This window comes from Carlito syrichta, unplaced genomic scaffold (genome assembly GCF_000164805.1).
Source record: "Carlito syrichta isolate Samal-C Ts95f unplaced genomic scaffold, Tarsius_syrichta-2.0.1 Scaffold288083, whole genome shotgun sequence".
Lineage (NCBI taxonomy): Eukaryota > Metazoa > Chordata > Mammalia > Primates > Tarsiidae > Carlito > Carlito syrichta.
Genome location: NW_007232179.1, coordinates 88,739 through 94,842, shown reverse-complemented (window position 1 = coordinate 94,842; position 6,104 = coordinate 88,739).

The window sequence follows — 6,104 nt, the reverse complement described above, 5'->3', positions numbered from 1 at the left end:
TCGTATAGAAATATAAATGACCACAAATAGCCAAAACAATCCTTAGCAAAAGAAACAAAGCAGGAAGTATCACACTTCCAGACTTCAAACTTTACTGTAAGACTACGGTAATCAAAACAGCCTGGTATTGGTACAAGAACAGGAACATAGACCAATGGAATAGGACAGAGACTCCAGAAGAAAAGCCTCAATTTCTCAACCAATTCATCTTTGATAAAGCCTCCAACAACAACCATTGGGGAGAGGATAACTTATTTAGTAAATGGTGCTGAGAAAACTGGTTGATCACATGCAGAAGATTGAAACTGGACCCCTACTTATCAGCATATACAAAAATTAACTCTAAATGGATCAAAGACCTAAATGTAAAACCTCAAACTATAAGAATCCTAGAAAACGCAAGAGACACCCTTATGGAAATTGGAACTGGCAACTAATTCCTATTCACAACCCTAAATGCCCATACCTTAAGAAATAAGAGCAACAAGTGGGACCTCATCAAACTAACGAGCTTCTGCAAAGCAAAAGAAACTATCAAGAGAGCAGGAGACAGCCCACAGAATGGGAAAAAATATTTGCCAACTGCATATCTGACAAAGGCCTTACATCTAAGCTCCACAAGGAACTCAAATGCATCAAAAGGGAAAAAAACAAACAGCCCCATTAAAAAGTGGACAAAAGACATGAATAGACACTTCTCAGAAGAAGATATACAGGCAGCCAACAGACACATGAAAAAGTGCTCAGCCTCACTCATCATCAGAGAAATGCAACTCAAAACCACATTGAGATATCACCTAATCCCAGTAAGAATGGCCGTCATTAATAAAACAAAAAACAACAACAGATGCTGGTGAGGATGCGAAGAAAAAGGAATGCTTCTACACTGCTAGTGGGAATGCAATTCCTCTTTGGAAGACAGTGTGGTGATTTCTGAGAGAAGTAGAAATTGACCTTCCATATGACCCAGCAATTCCCCTATTGGGAGTATACCCAGAGGAACTCAAATCACTCTACAAAAAAGACACCTGCATACGTATGTTTGTTGCAGCTCTGTTAACAATAGCAAAAACATGAAACCAACCATGTTGCCCATTGAAGCTGGACTGGATAAAAAAAAATTGTGGTACATATACACAATTGAATATTATGCAGCCATAAAGAAGGACAAACATATAGACTTAGCAGCAACTTGGATGGATTTAGAGTCAATCATATTCAGTAATCTATTACAGAAACAAAGAACAGAGTACCATATGTTCTCACTCATAAATGTAACTTGAACAACTATAATACTGTAAGAAAGGGATTGGCAATCGTGGGAAACTGTCAGGGGAGGGAGGATGGATTGGCAATTGAGGGAAACTGCTATGGGAGGGAGGGGCATAACTCATTATCAAGGGTACCTACATAATCAATGTTTGTATACCTAACCTGAATTGTACCCCAAATCTTTATAATAGAAAAAAACTTTTAAAAAATGGCCAGTGTTCTGCATTTGAGAGTATGGGGACAAAGCAGGTAAGTTTGACTCTCCCTCTTATCATCTGGGAGACTTAACATTTTTAAAAAAAGAATAAAAACGTACAGTAATGAGGACAGTTATGCTTAACATCAATATCTTCACATTATTTTTCATCCATATTCATAGTCTTCAAGTATCCATGCTTTATGACTACTTTATGACTTTTAAAAGGAATTAACTTCAACTCTCTGGCAGCTCTCCGCTGAGATACAGCTTATGACTCATAAAATGTGAATCACAACACTAGCACACTAGCAGGCATGGGCGGAAGCCATTAGTGAACAGTAGTTACTCAGACCCAAGTTCCTCAAGTCGCAATTTGTCATTTTCCAGAACCCAATACATGTGTTTGTTACATTTCATTTCTTTCTTGAATATGGAACAAGACCTGAAGAAGATGCTTTCCTGGACTTGTGGGATTCACTGTGGGCTGGATAACCCAATGACCACAATGAACAGCCCATTTTAAAGATATAAAGGGGTTTCTTTACCTGCCTCCCTTGCACTTAGGGTATTGTCACCCAATTGTGTTAAATAAGACATAAAAGGGGCATCTACTTTCTTGCATTGAGGGAGAGCTGTGGACTTGGCCCTTGTGGCATAGGTCCCATCCTGTATGCTACCTTTTCTTCCTAATTTAAATACAAAAAGGTTAACCACTTCATAAAATATTCAGATACTTGATTCGAATTTTTCTCTAGGGCTCCTTCCCACATATCTCATCTCCATTCTCACTTTAACTGACCCAGTTCTGATCCTTATTCTCTCTCTCTCTTGGATTTTGGCAATGATTCTCTAACCCAGTGGTCCCCAACCTTTTTGTCATCAGGTACCAGTTTAGTGGAAGACAATTTTTCCACAGACCAGGGGAGGGGAGAAGGATGGTTTAGGGATGATTCAAGCACATAATATTTATTGTGTATTTTATTTCTATTATTATTGTAATATATAATGAAATGATTACACAACTCACCATTTAAGATAAAGAGGTGCAGACAAGCCAGGTTCGGTGGCTCAGCCTGTAATCCCACGCCTTTGGGAGGCTGAGGTGAGTGGATTGCCTGAGCCCGCGGGTTCAGAGACCCGCCTGGCAGCGAGACCTCATCTCTACAATAAATCAAAAAATCAGCCGGGCGTGGTAGTGCATGCCTGTAATTCCAGCTACTCGGAAGGCTGAGGCAGAAGGACCGCCGGAGCCCAGCAGGTCGAGGCTGGGCGACAGAGTGAGACTCCAATTCAAAAAAAAAAAAAGAGGTGCAGACAAAGGTGGTAAATAAAATAAAATAATGGGTGGGCCATGCACAAATTAAAACAAGTGTTGGATTCTGACTTAAAGCCTGCCACCAAACGCAGCTGTACAACTGAAGTACATCAACTCACTTGCCACTCACTGAAAGGGTTTTGACATGAGTCTGAAAGTCATTGACTTATGGTCTCTGTGCAGTTAAACCTCTCTGCCAGTGTTAATCATTTTCTGCAGTCACTCCCCAGCGCTAGCATCACTGCTTCAACTCCACCTCAGATCATCATGCATTAAATTCTCATAAGGAGCGCACAACTTACATCTCTCACATGTGTAGTTCACAATAGGGTTCACGTTCCTATGAGAATCTAATGCCCCCACTAACAGAAAGCAGAGCTCAGGTGGTAATGCAAGCAATGGGGAACGGATATAAACACATATAAAACTTCACTTCTCATCTGCCACTCACCTCCTGCTGTGCAGCCTGGGTTCCTAACAGGTCAGCACTTGTCCATGGTTTGAGGGTTGGGGACCCCTGCTCTAACCTATCTCCCTGTTTCCTGTCTCCCTGTGCCACATTTTCCCTGTTGCCAGCATTAAATCTTAGAGTACATTTCTGAACAAGTCATTCCTTTATCTCCCACTCATTCTAAACCTTCAATGGCTCACTACCACCTCCCAAAAAGGGCCATACTCCTTAGGCTGAAATTCAAGGTAGGGTGTACAGTAGTTAGAGATGCAGTCTTTGGAGTCCAAATCCCAGTTTTACCACCTACCCATTGTGACACTTTGGCAAATTGTTTGACTTCCCTAAGTATCTGTTTTCCTGTCTGTAAAATGAGAACAATAATGAGAATGCCTACTTCCTAATGTGTTGAGAAATAAACACCGTAATGGAAAGTACTTAGCACTGTGCCTAACACGCAGTAATTAGAATTCAACCAATCTAACGGGTATTATTAATCTTCTTGAATCTAGCTTCAGTCAGCCTTTCATTACTCTCTCTCATATGTGCAGCCTAGCTCTTTCCAGTGGGCATCACCCTTTCCTTCCTTTGCCATTGACCTTACCCTGCCCATAGCATGCTCTCCTGCCACTACCCCCTTCATTACATAAAACCCCAGGCATCCTTCAAAATCTGGTTCAAATGTCACCTCATCCATGAAAGCTCTTCTGATGCCAAAGGCCATGCGTGAATCACCCCTCCACTGAATTCACAAGGCACTTGTTTATGTTCCATTTTCTGATCCTTAGGTGTGTCTGAGAGTATTCTAGTTTATTGTGAACTTAACTTTTTCCACTGGCTCCCTCTCTCTGGAGATACCTGGGACTGTCCCAGAGTGACAGGCTACGATCAAATGCAGAGCTCAGCTGGCTCTGTCCCTCCACCCAAGGTTGCTGCTCCTCTGGAGGTGGTCTTCACTAAATAACTCTGCCCTTTGGAGTTGCAGCAACTCCTCTTTCCCCTCGTCCTGGGACTGAAAGATGGTACCAACTCCTCTGCTATTAGTTACTGCACCATTCCTCACCTTCACTCTTGCAACAGTCCCTGTGTTAGTGAGCCCTCCCGAGCAGTATCAGGACCCTAGCTGAAACACTCACCTGGAGGCAAATAACATGAAGTACTTCGCTCTCCATGAACTTGTGCCTGTGTGGATTCATGGCCAGAAGAGGGACCGCTACCACAATCCCAACTGCCGGGAGACTCCTACCCTGGGTTAGCAGTGAAACAGCATAAACCTCAGTCACTGTCTGCTGGGGAACAGTCGGGGGGGGCGCTACACCAGCCCTGATGGGGTGCAGTGCCAGATTTGGAAACAGTCAAGGAGCGGCAGCCCCAGCCCACCCAGATTGGCAGGCTCCAAAGAGGACCTCACCCAGGGACAGAGGGATAGCTTTTTGGTGGCTGTGAGTGACCACAACAGATCCAAACTGCTCTGCATTTCCTGCTGGGCTTTGGGAGACCTACTAAGCCTCAGGTTTGTCTCTTCCGACCAACACCACTCACTGGATGAAAAATGATTAAACAGCAGTGTGTCTGGGCCCTGAATTCCTCTTCAGCCAGAATGACTGTGACCCAGCATGGAAGGTTGTCCTTGTTGTTATTTTAAGAGGCGGGAGGTGAAAGTAATTTACAGAATAGTGATACACAGTTTAGTCACGTTTTTGGTAAAACACAAACTATGCATATGCTTGTGTGTGGTCCTGGTAGGGTCTGGGATGGAAAAGCACGAACTGTCAACTTCCCCCAGGGGAGGTGAGTGGGAAATGTTCAATTATTATTTTTAATGATTTGTTATTTTTTTTTTCTTTTTCTTTTTTAAACCTTGCAGTTCCTCTATATTTTGCTCTTCAGCAGGAGGCCTATTTGCCTGAGGCAATGAACCAACAGGTGGGTGTTGCTTTTCTTCTGGGCTGACCCCACCTCTCCCACAAAAACGTGGAATGTGTGTTCACCGGGTTACAGGAGCCCGGGTTCCCAGCGCCTGCGGGCCAACCCCGGGCGCTGCGGCGATTGCTCACTCAGGAAGAGCAACCGGAACCTGCAGCTCCAGGTGTGCCACTGGGAGAGCCCGCGGGGCGGCTGTCTTGACCCAGCAATCGGCTTCCTTCCCTCTGCCCCCTAGTCCTGACCCTCCAACCAGCAGGAAGCTGAAGGGTGCAAACTCCCGAAGTCCCCATCACACAAACAAAACAGTGGTTTTGTGCTGCTCCGCGCTTGAGACGGTGCACGGGAAACAGGCACCATGACCACGCGACACAATACTGCCAGAAGCTGGACGGGGAGCCTAGCACTTGCCGGGCAACCCCCTGCCCAGCCACCCCCACCTCAGAGGCGACCGGATCCCCGCCCGCTGGCTGCGTCGGCGAAGGGCAGCACCATCCGGGAGCCCCGGGCTTTCTCCTTGGAGGTCGAGATGTCGTTTCCACAACGATCGAGAGAAACTTGAAGGAACCAAGTGCCGATCACTTGAAGGAGACGGCGGAGAGGGGCCCCAGTGGCCGTCCCAAGAGTCTGTCCCCAAAGAACCCTCAAAGCCAGGGATGAACCGACAGCTTGCCAGGGCAGCAAAAGGTCCCTGCAGACCGCCCGAGGGCCCGTTTGTGAGCATTCTCCTCAGCCCTGCCGCCAATGCCAGGCCCTCTGCAAGAAAGGGGGTCCAATTCCCCAGGCCCTCTGCAAGAACAGGGGGTCCACCTCCCCAGGCCGGCAGGCCGGGGCGCCAGGCTGCGCACACAATCGGAACAGCAGGGCCGATTGTGTCATTCTCCGTCGCTCCGGGTAGGGCGCGCTGCAGAGCCAGGGGCTGGGACCCGGGAGGAGGGGAGGGCGGG